Source organism: Calidris pugnax, unplaced genomic scaffold (genome assembly GCF_001431845.1).
Source record: "Calidris pugnax isolate Ruff unplaced genomic scaffold, ASM143184v1 scaffold398, whole genome shotgun sequence".
Taxonomy (NCBI): Eukaryota; Metazoa; Chordata; class Aves; order Charadriiformes; family Scolopacidae; genus Calidris; species Calidris pugnax.
In genome coordinates this window covers 1068254-1081268 of record NW_015091280.1, presented here as the reverse complement: position 1 = coordinate 1081268, position 13015 = coordinate 1068254, and the positions used below count along the sequence as shown (strand labels likewise).

The window sequence follows — 13015 nt, the reverse complement described above, 5'->3', positions numbered from 1 at the left end:
AGGAAAGGGCGGCGCTGATTGGCGGAGAGCGAGGCGGCGGGGCGGGGCCAAGGCGTCCAGTCAGGGGCGTTGGGGCCTGCCCGCGGCGCAGGGGAAGGGGCTGCTTATTTTGGGGGCTATTTGTGCGGGTTTGGGCACTTTATCCTACCCCCTCCCTGTGGATATCCCACATCCTGGGCTCGTGACAGATGTGTCATCAGGGTTAAAGCGCAGGTTCCCATGCAGGGAGGCGTGAGGGGCCTGGCAGCGTGGGGCTTGGGCACTGCTGTGGCTTCTCGGGCCTGTGGGGAAGGGGGTGGCAGCCCAGCCCTGTCCCCGCACCTGCCCCTGCGTTGGGTGCCCGGTGTTAACCTGGCTGTGCACACCTGCAAAAAGGAAAGGCGGCTTGTTCCTTTTCCTACTCCTCGCCCTTTGAAGTCTCCCGGGTGTCAATTCTGTCCCTCTGACTCATGTCACCGGTAGGCGTATCCCTCCGCAGAGCCTCACAGAACAGCATGATGCAAGGCATTTTTATTTATTTATGTTTTGTGTTTTCGTCGCCGTGCATGCCTGAGGAGTGAGGGTGCCACCTGAGGCAACATTTAACATGAGCACGGGGTTAAATATAGGACATTCAGGACAGGATGGGACAGTTGCTGTAAAAGGGAAGAATGTTTTGGAAAGGACATATTCTGTAAGCTTTGTAGGTGCATGGTACCTTCTTAAGTCGGGCTGGTCAGCCAGAGAAAATCTAGGTCCCAGTCGCCAAGGGACTAACTGAAAAGTTAGTGGAAGAAATTGAAATCTGGGTCAAAACGTGCCATGCTCAAGAGCCCCCAGAGGAAGTATGTGGCATAGCCAGGAAGAGAATTTCTCACAGGTGACTCTTAAACTGGACTCTGAATACCAGGGCGTCTTGTGATGTACATTTCATATCCAGCTCCACGTACCTCTATCATTACTGGTTTCCTACAAGTGCCTCTATGCAGCACGTGCCCTTGGGGCATGGAAGCAACATAATTGAGTTAGCTTCCCTTCTGTAATAGTAATTTCACTATTTTTGTCTCTTTTAGTTTGTTACAGCTTACCGTTGGGACTACACGTGTTCATCTACAACACATTTTTTTAATCTGATCAGAATTAAGTATATACGCCTAGAGAAGATATTATATAAGAGCAACACTAAACAATGATTGCAACATGACTATGCAACAGGAACCAGTCCTTTTCAAAATTACAGTATAGTCAAGATGCAGATGAAACAAAAGATGAGATGAGAAGGGAAAGATTGCCATTTGTTAATAGGAAGATTATGGCTTCTACATTGTTTCACTATAATTTCAATCTTATTCCTCCTAAGTACTTCCTTTGCCAAATGAGGACAGCCTCTTATGTTAAATATGGTGGTTTTCTTGTTTTTTTCCCACTCTGGGGCAGTTAAGATCAAGTCATTTGAAAATGCGGCTTTTCAAGAAATTTAGTGCCGTTTCCAAAAACCAAAACTTTCCCCACAAACTGGCATTTCATTTACTTTTACTGTATCCATTACTGCAGATTGTAGATTAACTTCTCTAATTACTGGCCTTATGCTTATGGCAGCCCAGGACCACCAGCCTCTTTCCTTCTCTTCATCCAAGTTGCTACTAATGGACTTATTTTTTATCTAAAAGTCTGAAAAGTGCTGACTCACTCTTAGTTGCCGTTCAGTCGGGCACAGTGTGCATAACAAAAATAAAATTGCTTTCCAACCAAGTGATCTCAGTTCTCAAGTAGCTTTATTTTACACTGTGAGCAACAACACGCTAGCATAAGTATATTGCTAGTTCTAACTTTATTACTAAGAGGTGAATTTGCAGTCTGTGCCTTCTTTTTGTGCAGATTTATGACCCCGTGGGGATATCTGCTGTATAGAAAATCACCCGTAGCTCCTCCCTTCGTGTCTGAGGTCTGTTCTGTGACTGTCCAAGGTGAAGACAATTACTATTTTTTTAGTGCAAATTTTCTATTTCCATACATAATGTACAAAATGAAGTTTTGCTAAAAATTAGCCTTTGAGCTTAGACAAAGAACTAATTTAGAGGTTCGTTAAGTGCTTTTAATGTTAATTCTAGGTGGGTCGAAGCCAGAAGGAAGACAGATGGGTGGAGAAGGACAGATTAACATAGGAAGAGTTAGCCACCCTGTTGCTTAACTGAGCCATCTCAGCTATCGCACATACATATCTTAAGTATCTTCTGTTAGTCCAGCAGTGAAGTAACGGTTCTGCTGCAGAAGAATGGTCACCCTTGTTGAAAGGTCATGTCTGTGCATTGCAGCATCTTACACCGACCACAACATCAGGGAGAGGTACCAAGGCCCCCAAAATAATTTATGCTGCGCAGAGAAGAGCTCAGCATTATCCAAAGCAGTCATTTACTGATTGGTTTTGTTTTGATTTTTTTTTCTGACGTCCTATCAGTCCTCTGATTTTAGATATCGATGTCACTAACTAATTGTGGAGATTGCTCAGGTGCCTGCTCATCCATCCATACAGAATATTTTCACCTAAATGACATGTTGCCATCTTTCTGTCACCACAAGAAGGATGACCCTTTTCACTGATGTGTATCTTGAAGGTGGCAACAAATCTTCAATTATTTAAACACCGTCTTTATAATCTAATTTAGCACTTACCTTAATCATGTGAAGGGCGGCAGAAATTTTAGAAGAATGTGAAGAGTATCTTACATTAGAATCAATCTCAACTTACATTTTGATAATCAGGCCTCTAAAAGAAGAACATGGCTCGTGTTTAACTTATAGAAAAAAATTCTCTATATACCTGTGAGGATATGATTTCTTTATTTCAAATGGTGACTTTTTCCTTGGCAAAGCTACATCATGCTCCACCAAAGCCAGGAACCAAGGTCTTTTTTGAAAGTAAACATCACTCGCAAGGGGTCATACATACATATTCTCAGGTCTTCCTTACAGATTCTCTCACCCCCGCAGCCATCAGTGATATTTGACTATGAAGTACACAAGCACAAATCAAAAAAAAAAATATTTCTGTAAGGAAAAAAAAAAAAAAAAGCAAAAAAAAAAAGCAGCAAAATAGCATTTGCATATCATGGTGGGAAAAACAGTGAGTTCTCTCTTTTTAAAGCCCCGAATCAGGGGGAGGGCTTTTTTGTTTTTTCTCTTCTTTTTTCTTTTCGGTAAGTGCCTGCATCACAGCACACGGTGGTTGCTTTCAGATTTGCACGAATGATGTGTGACACAACAACCATATGTCTAAGACAGTTCCCTCACCTTCCCATGTTACTAATGCAGGAGATACAGTAAACAAATCGTTCTTTTCATCACAATTTCTAGAACCTAAGAAAAAAAAAAAGGTTTGGGTTTGGTTTTTTTTGGAACAACAGAGAGATATGCATCAACAAGACCAGCATCTAATGAATGAACCACAGGGTGGTTTTTAATAGATTGTATTGAGGATTCTGCCAAAAGCAGAATCTTCCTCCAAATCACCGAAAGAACAACACAGCTCAGGACAACCAGATACATTTATACTTTTAGTGCCTTAATCCCTCCCCTGCAAATCCAAACAATAACTGACTGATTTGCATACAAGGTTCATAGATTACAGTAGGTACAGCGACAATAGGGTCCTGTAAAAGCATGATAAATATTCAGAAACAGGATTTACCAGAGCACTATTACATTTCTCTTCAAAGAAACAGAACAATTTCAAGGCACGCTGTTTCAGATCGTTTCCATCCAGTTTGGGATTTGTGCTTTTCTTTCCTGTGCGTCCTGAATAAAGAAAAAGGTTGGTTTTAGCTTCCTCCATCCCTGCGTCACAGGACTTCAGGGAGAGGTATAATTCAACATAATAAAGCTATCAGGTAGCTGTGCCGTTTTGGAGGGGCTTTCACTCTCCTTTCTTCCTTCTACAGAAATAATGCAAATACTGTCTTTTGTTTTGTTTGGTTGTTTTTTATTTCTTTTTTTCTTTTTCTTGTAAAAAAGTAATACAGTTGGGTTTTATTGTTTGTTTGGGTTTGTTTTTGTTTTTTTTTTCACGTGGTGGAGGCAGTGGGGATGGCCGAGAGGCCTGGGGTGCACTGAGTGGCTGCGGAGGGACAAGGCAAGATGGAAAACAGGCAGCACGAAGTTGTTTGCTTGTTCCCTCATGGCAACTCGCTGCTTAGAACATTTGGCTGGGCTGTGTTTAAATTTAATTTCTGTTGCATGCAAATGCCACCACAAATAGAGTAAATGCTAAAATATGACAGTCTAAACAGCTCAACAGTTTCAGAATTAAAACAGACTAAAGTGCTTTCAAATATTCTTGCAAGCGGGCGGAAAAAAAAGCTGCTGAGGTACCGTTTCAACCCTGTTTTCTCTATTAGTGACCTGCCATAAGAGACAAAGCCCTTGCTGGTGGGCTCTCCCACCAGCTCTCCCTTGGATCCCAGCTCTCCCTTGGATCTCCCTGTGTCTCACCAGCCAGCCCAGCAGCAGGCTCCACCACCAGCCTCTTGCCCAAGGTCTGCCCCTGCTGCCGGCGCACTCGGAGTGGGCTGTTCATGGGCTGTTCATGGGCTGAGGACTGGCAGGAGAGAGGATGAGGTTGCTGTAATGAGCGCATCATGTAGTGGCACATTTTAAAAACAGGTCTAACCAGACAACGCACGTAATAACCAAAATTAATGCTGTTCAGCCAGCACTGGCTTCCCTTTCAGTACCTGACCCACTTCAGGATTGTAGGAATAATACATGGAATAATAATGAAGTCCTTAACAGACTAAGTCAGGTCTCAGTTCAAGTGCAAACTCATGTCTCTAACGCATGCCTTCGACAGTCATCTTGCACAATATGACTGCAAAATACACCGGCAAGCTGATGGCCTGTAATTCACCAGCACTGCAGCTTCTCTCGGGGCAGCAATTGCTGTACCTACTGTGCCATCGGGTTCTTACACACCCTGCCTTGGTCTCTCTCAAATAAGGCAGCAGGTAACTCTATAAATCCCTGTGTCCTCACTACACTGCTACTGCTGGAAGAGGGGGTGGTGTCACATTGAGAAAAGGCAGACTCTTGCGTTACATCCCCGTTTTCTAGCTGTGAGACCCCTGCCTCACTGTCAGGCAGAGAGTTTTTACAGACTTCCAGTAGCGCGACAGATTTGGCCAGAGCAAATCTTTTGTACAATGCTCACATAAAAAACAAAAAAATCATGCTACAGCAGTTGCAACCAACAGTGAAAGCTGCAACGGTGCGGTTAGACAAATGGTTCAGGTTCAGAAATTTTTCTTACCACATCACAACAATCTTCTCTTAAAGGAGAACAAGTGCGTGCATCATGTGTCAGAAGATGGCCCGAACGAGAGGGACCCTTCAAAACACGCAAGGCAAATTTTCAGAAAAAAAAGTTTCTGTTACAAACCACAGAAGAAAATATTGTGCACAAACCCAAGTGAAGTTAAAAGGTTGTGCAGTACCACTGTGCTATACAAACACCTACCAAAAGGTTTGGGGTGACCTGGTCATGGTGTATGAAGAACCCACATAGGAAAGTGGTTTCTGAGAGTACTGCTGTTTAAATCACGTAGGAAAAGGCGGCTCCACAAAATGCTTGGAAAGTGAAGGAAGATCAAAACCAATGCAACAGCAAAGGTAATTATTCCTTAAAACTTTTTACCTACAGATGCAACAGATCTTTCGTTATTGAACCTGTCAACGAAGCTCAGTAATTTGCTAAATACCAAGTCAGAGTCCAAGCAGCGAGTTTTGTCAGGGCTAGTCTTCCAAAACAGAAGCTCAGGATTTACTGAGGTGCTCACTTGAGAAGTAACACCACTGGCAGCTCTTGGCAGCATCATCAGATGCAGGTGGATAATGTAGCTATTTGGTAGCGTTCACCCACCGCTTTGCTGTGGGAGCAGAGAGTGTGTGCTCTGAGATGGTTGGCAAATTTTTATTGTTATGAGATCTAGTTTCTTAGTACCAATTCCGTTTCTTTGGGGCTGGAGGAAGTTGCTTTTTCACAGCTACACTCACCAGAGATCACTCTATTTGTGGCTGTGACTGATTTTCATGCCTCAGCTATTTTGCCATTTCCTGTTAGCTAAGTGACAGAGAATTGGTGGCCTTGTGTACTTAAAATGCCTGCACATTTGTGGCCTTTTCACATTCAGGTAAAAACCTCTAGGCCTCCTGCATAGGAATTTCCTCCTTCTAAAATATATGTATTGTTTTCAAAGTTACTTCTGCACAGGAGAAATCTCTAGCCAGCTGTAGTTTGCATACTTTCCAGGTCCTTTATGCTGCCATAGAAAGCCTTGTCCAGCAAGTGACTAATCTTCAGTCTTGGGTCAGGTATTTACTGGAGAAGCAGCTGTGCCAGTTTAAGATGTGACTGACATCCAGGTGTTTGCCATCACTCCGCAGCAGCTGTACAGTCAGCCCTATTGCATAGTATAAAAAAAAATAAATGTTTAATTTCCAGCAGAAAGTCAGGTGGGTAAACTCACATGACTCCCACCAGCATTTACTGACAGGCAGGAGCCTTTGTGCTGAAACACAAGGAGGGCCCGGATTATTTCTTCTGACATCTGAGCTGTACCAGGAAGAGGGTAATTTCCAGTTTACGGGTGGGAATGGACATCTTCAAGTGCCACAAAGCCATTGCTACAAGGACGGCGTGACTGTAGCCTCAGAAAACAGTCATTATTTTAGAGGCTGCCAGTAAACATCCTCTTCCAGACCTGGCTCTGCAGGCTAAAGATGCCAGGCATCTGGAATGGGCATTCCCAGAAATCAGGGCTCTTCCCGTAGCCCCATAAATTGGTGTTGTGCTGCTGTTTTCCTCATCTGCCCGAGACAAAGTGCCCTGGTTAGTCCTTCGGCAGCTGTTTGAACTGCCCCAGCAGAACCTGCCTGAAGCGGAGGAGGTGTCTTTACTCCCCTGGATACAGCTCTCTGGCAGAGCTGTGCTGGTGGTGACTCCTGGCTATGGTGAAAAGGCAAACCAGAGGCAGAGGGAGGAAGGCTTTCAGCAGCCAAAGGTGTTTGTGAGATGGTAACGGCACACAGCCACCAAGTAGTTAAGCACATTGCATATTACAACCATCCATTTTTAGTTCTATGTAAAAAATGTGAAACAACCATGAAAAACACAACTCTCTTTGAGCCGTTAAACGGCTCTCAACTCACAAGGTTAAGTTCAATGCAAAAAGTGATCTTTTAACAGATTTTATACCACGACAATAAATTCAGACAAGCTGCCTCTTTAAACCATGAGATTATTGCTACTATCTTTACTACGCTGTGATCAAAGGGCCAACAAACAGTACTCGTATCCGGCACCAGACAGCACAAAAAAATAGACGGTCGTCTGTAAAAAAGCTCGCAAAGAGTGTAGATAAGGCAGGTTATAGGAAAAGTGTGCCAGGAAAGAAAGTCTGAAAGAAGGCCTAAAGCAAATGAGAAAAAAAAAACCAAATCACATACCAGGTATCTTGACCCTGCCGTTAACATGCATGAGATGACCTCTCAATGCACATGTCTCTTCCAGAGAGTCCAGTGGGCTTGGTAGATCAGGCCCACGTGTGCTGAGCCTGGCTTTTTGAACAGTCATAACAGGGACGCATGGTGAGGATAAGCTTTTGATGGCAGTGAGTTATTTGTTTTACCTTCAGGAAATACCTAAATAAATAATATCCTGGTGAGAGGGCATGGTATGGTAATACGTGGTAGCACGGACCCACTCCCATGAAACGGCTGACAGTTTCTCAAGACATTAAAAGACAAAGTGCAGAACAAACCAAGATCATAATGTATCAAGATCTACATACACTAGAATGAAAATCTATATGCAAGACCGTTTTCCCAGGATGGGCGTATCAGATATAAGGTAAAATCTTCCTAATATAAATACAGTGTATATTAACAGAAGCTCATTGTTACTGGTGTACTTTACACAAGCCTGCTGTGCTGATAATAAAAAAACAACCAAACAAAATATATTTGAACAAACAGTAACAGCTTTTCCAGGCAATACTCAGGTTGGCAATCACATTCCTTAGTGTCTCTTTCTGACCCAAATTCTTTCCAGGGATTGAAATCATTTGTGGCCACTTCTCAAGGCTTATTTGGCTCCAGCTATCTGGCTAGGGGTTGTTTTATTCATGTCATGACTAAAATCACTACTTCAATTTAAAATGCTGTTAGAGAGTCTGCAGATTGTACCCATTAAGCCAAGCAAAGTTCCTCAAATGAGCTACGTTGTGCATAGCACTCTTGAAAATATTTCTTAATTTGAGCAAACAGCAACTTTGCTACCGCTGTAAAGAGAATCTGAATCTGTAAGACGCTTCTGTCTCAGAATGGAGAGAGAACACTAGTAGTAAATTTAAGACAGGCACTAAGAATTGTTTCTGGAATGTGATTTTCTTCTTCTCAGTTCAATGGGATCCTGCAATATCTAGCTGGGAGTAGAGGAATAAAAAAGTCCTGGAAAATTCTGAACTATAATCTCCTTCACTTACTCCTCTGGTTCTTCTAATTGAGAAGTTATAACAACGAGGGATAGGCATGTGCTATCATCAGAAACCTCTTTCAGCCAATAATACGGGTTCAGTTATATGCTTCATTACTTTGTATTGGTTGCAGAAATGTAGTATAAAAAAACAGAAGGAAGTGAAAATACAAAACAATGACAATATTCTGGCATTTTCAAAATGATAAAATTTCATTTTTTTTATCAGCATTACTTACCGATTTCCTTCAGTTTTACTCTAAAGGCCATTGTAAGGCACGTTTCAAACATGCAGGACAACTGTATGTCTGCACGGACAGTAGAAACACTTCCCGTGCGTTTGCCCATGAAGAAGAGTGTTCAGCGTTGAAGCTCCAGCCGCTGTTCCCTGGAGACCCTGAGCAGATATTTCCCCCAAGCTGCAGAGGTCAGCAGCAGGGCCGGTCCCTCCGGGGAGGGCTGTCGGAGGAGTATGGGGATGGTGGCACCCCTGGTTCTACCCCCGGAGCCTTGAGAGCTCCCAGCGGGGTGCAAGGGGGGCCTGCAGGGGTCCAGCTCCCCCGTCTCTCAGCAGCTGGGCAGCAGAGGAAGGGCCATCTCCACCTTCCTCATGGCCCCCTGCAAACGTTCTCGCCAGCAGCAGCCTCCTGCGGGGAGAGGCCAGTGTGTGCCAGTGCCCCAGGTTGGCTGTCACCGTGCCTGCTCTCTAGAGGGTCTCACCAGGACCAGGCTGACCCACCAGCCGGGCTGCCAGGTCTCAGACCTGAGCGTTTTTGAGCATGTCCAGTGTCAGATCCAGGCACCAAGTACTTTCCAGGTATACACGGGTACTGAGCAGGGTTTCCTTTTTATTTTTCCTTTCATTCTCTAGAACACCATTTTTGATCTAGGCACCCAGAGCTTCCCCAAAAAAGGCCAGTGTCTTTTTGTGACCTTGCCATCAATCCGCATGCCTTTAAGAAGGCTCTTAATTAACTTGCAAGGGTTTGGGTTCACCTCAGCTAAAGATGTTCAAGAATTCTCCTCCTCAAAGATTTCCAATTTTATTTTATTTTTTAAATCAAGCAGGCATACATGCGGGATGAATGTGAACTGCAAGCCTTGTCTCTAGTACCAGATTGTTCAGGAAAATAAAAGTAAGTAAATCCTAGGATAGTCGCGAGCTGTTTTAGAAATAACAGGAGCGACACTTGTGCTATTTTTGCCATTTCATTGTCAAAATGCTATCACAGTTTAGCAACTCCTAGACATCAGGCAACAGTTCAGCAAACCTCGCTTAGTTTGCAGATTTCATCAAACCAGGAATGCCAAAGATTATTCTTCTGCCAAATTAGGCGAAGTCAGCCAAATAGAAAGGTGTAAATCCTGTCCTCTTGTGTACTCAGTGCCTCTAGCCGTTCTCAGGACCTGGCAGAGATTGAAGTTGCCTGCTATTAACTAGAAAAACCATGAGGCAGAATGCCAGCTTCTAAATTAAACAAACAAAAGTCCTTTTCTTGTTAACTTTTGAAGACATGTATATTTCTTTCACACCTAGTGCTCAGTGCACGGTCAAGTTTAAGTGAGTGGCTGGAAAAGTACCAAAGACTTATATATACTTACATTGCTGAAAGAAAGACTGCATTTTTGAATGCATCCCAGGGATCTATGAAGACATCCCTCGCTCCATCTCCGGGCCAGCTGGACCTTTAGGAGTTGGGAAGATATTTGATCAGAGTGGAAAGTCCTAAAGATCATTTCACAAGCCCCATCAATCAGCCAAATGCTGGCCCAGTTGCTGTAGGAGAAACATGTCTAAAGAATTTTTCAATTAGTTAAAAGGGTGATTCATTTCATTGTAGATTTTCAGTCAGGGATAGCGGCATGGGTTTCAGGTTGTTTTGGGTTTTTTTTAATAATTTTTTTATTGACTGTTGCCTTTCAGAACTGACTGCCCTGACTTCAAGGTTTTATCCCAATGAACAGCCAGACATCCAAAAAGGCCTTTATTAAATACATCTGTTACCCTTAATGACATATTACATATTCTAAACACTTCTTCACCATGGGTAAGAAAACACATATATAAATGCATTTCTGAAAGGGGGGAAATGATTGAAAGTGACTTGTTTATTGAAGTTTGTGTAATGTATAGCTGGTACATCATATGCAGGAGCTGTGATGTTACTTACCACGCACACTTGGGTCCCAGAAAATACAGTACTGGGCCGTTTAGAGAGTGACATATGGTGCTTACTAACAAGAAAACATGCATAGATGCCTGTGAGAAGAAAAACTATGATATTACAGAGTTGCTTTTTAGCATTTGTAGGAAAGCATCCAGAAAGAAGAGAGGAGCAGCAAAGTCTGGCTCTGCATACCTTCTGCCAAACTCCTAGAATACTCACTAGCCAGCCAGTATGGTCTGAAGAGGGCTAAAGAGCTGAAAAAAAACAAACATGGGGAAATGGATGCAATTCTTTCCATAGGGAAAATTAATTTTCAAGTTATATCTCTCCACTTCTCCGCTCTTTCCTAGATATTTGCCACCAAGAAAAATCCAAGCCAGGCTTCCCTGCACAGAAACCTATACCATACCAACCAGTCCTTTACGTAACTCTGCCGAGCTCTTTCCACGCATGTCAGCATTAGGTTATGACATAATTTCTAGGATTTTCTCTTCTGATCGAAACTCTTTTCACCAACCTCTGTGACCTCCTCCTGTGCGCAGCTGCCCCAGGTCTGAGGAACTGCCCCAGCACTGGACACAAACCGGAGCAAGGCTCTCATTGCTACAGCAGCATTACTTGTGACAGATGTCTTGCTTTAAAAATATATCTATATATACACACATACTCACATATATACACACATATATAAATACTTATTCTCAGTAGAGAGTTTTAGCTTGCTTACCAACAATACAGTGCTTAAGACCTACCTCCTCATTCATAGTTGCATACATATTACCAACACATATCATATGGAGGCCTTCTAAACTTGAAGCTTAAATGTTTAATTAAAGCTTAATAAGCCTTTCAGGCCTACTTGCGCACAGCATCCGTTGGATCCCAGGTGCTGCATGTGGCAAGGTGGTGCCAAGCTGGCTGTCGGATGCACATGGTGCTTCATCAGACTTGTTGCTGAGAGAAGCTTCATCCAAGGGCTCGTTTCTGCAGCCATAAGGATAAAAGACATCTATTTGAAGTTGTTAGTAGGAATTGAACCACTAGAGCAGGATTTTACTCGCAGTGTTTTCTCCTTGGTATTACACAATGAGTGGAGTGCAGAGGATTTTGCTCAGTGTTTTAATGAAGACCTGTGGCAATGGCAGAATTTGTCATTCAAGGATTTCCCAGGCCTACAAGAATGACTTGGCTTGGAGGATTGTGCGTCCAAACACACACATTACCCAACAGAATCTATTACTTTCCTGGTGCTCGTCGCTTCTAGTTCTGTGAATCAAGAGCTCTGTTGGGTAACCCTGCATCTTAATTATATTTTGGTGACATGCATGGATTTGAAAGGTTCTTCAGGATTACTTTGACCACAAAGTGCTCTGGTGCTGGATGACTGTTCTACCTCATTTTTCCTTTGTTTAAGCATTGTGCAAGGAAATCTTTGCAATGTGCAAGGAGATGCAGGGGTCATAGGAACAATCCTGAATGTGGGGCAGTTTTTCAGACAGTTAGGCCATAAGCAGTACTTGTCAGAAGAGCCCAAAGCTCAAGATGACAGCAATGACCATGCTGCTCCAGGCCAGGCACTATTTTGGCATCAGAATATCCCATTGCTATTGCCATCTCTTATCCCCAAACACAGGAACCAAGGCATATAGCTGAGGATGTTAGCCTGTATTAGAAATTAATTAATAATTCTTTCGCCCTAGATTTGGAAACAAGCAGTGATATCTTCTCTTTAATAGCCATACTTACAGTGAGGCAAGAAAAGACATAGTACCTGTTGCCCCAGAAGCTCCAGCGAGTTCCGTGCATAAAACTGCATTACAATTTTTTGTAGCTGGCTGTTGCCACAGGGCAAAATGAGGAATGAAACTGTTGATTTAGGGGCAGCAACCTGAATTCTGGTGAGCAGTGGAAGCCACTGTAACTTAGCGTCTGTCATCTCAATGGTCAATCCTTTGAAAGACTTGTTGCTATAGATTTGGGTTGGCTTTACCTGTGAGATTCCTTCCTGCATTTCTGCTTTCAGCTGTAGTTAAGATTATAGTAACTAGCCTATACACGTTACTGGACAGCAGGATTACTGTTGTTTTTAATGTATTACACCATCAGGCAAGCTGTTGGGACAGAACAGCTGGACAAGTTGGAGCTAGCCTCCTCCCAATTAGCTGCTTGGTGGTTCTGTTTCTCAGTTAGAAACTCACATCTATCCAGTTTTACGCATGTACTTGCTTATTTCAGCTAACAAAAGAAGGTCCAGAGTACAGATCTGATGGCAAACAGCTCTGGAGCTACATGCTGGATCATCTCCCCTGTGCCCCATTGCAGGTTGCATTGCTTTTCTGTTTTC

General features: G+C 43.2%; 1 long non-coding RNA gene across 1 annotated transcript; it reads right to left on the bottom strand.

Annotated features, from left to right (window-relative positions):
- Positions 1–3100: 3100 nt before the first annotated feature.
- On the bottom strand, positions 3101–11193 carry LOC106899000. Its single transcript, XR_001414003.1, has 3 exons — positions 10106–11193; positions 3668–3774; positions 3101–3336 (listed from the first exon to the last, which is right to left on the bottom strand). It is a non-coding gene; the product is annotated as an uncharacterized LOC106899000 (long non-coding RNA).
- Between the last annotated feature and the right edge of the window lie 1822 nt (positions 11194–13015).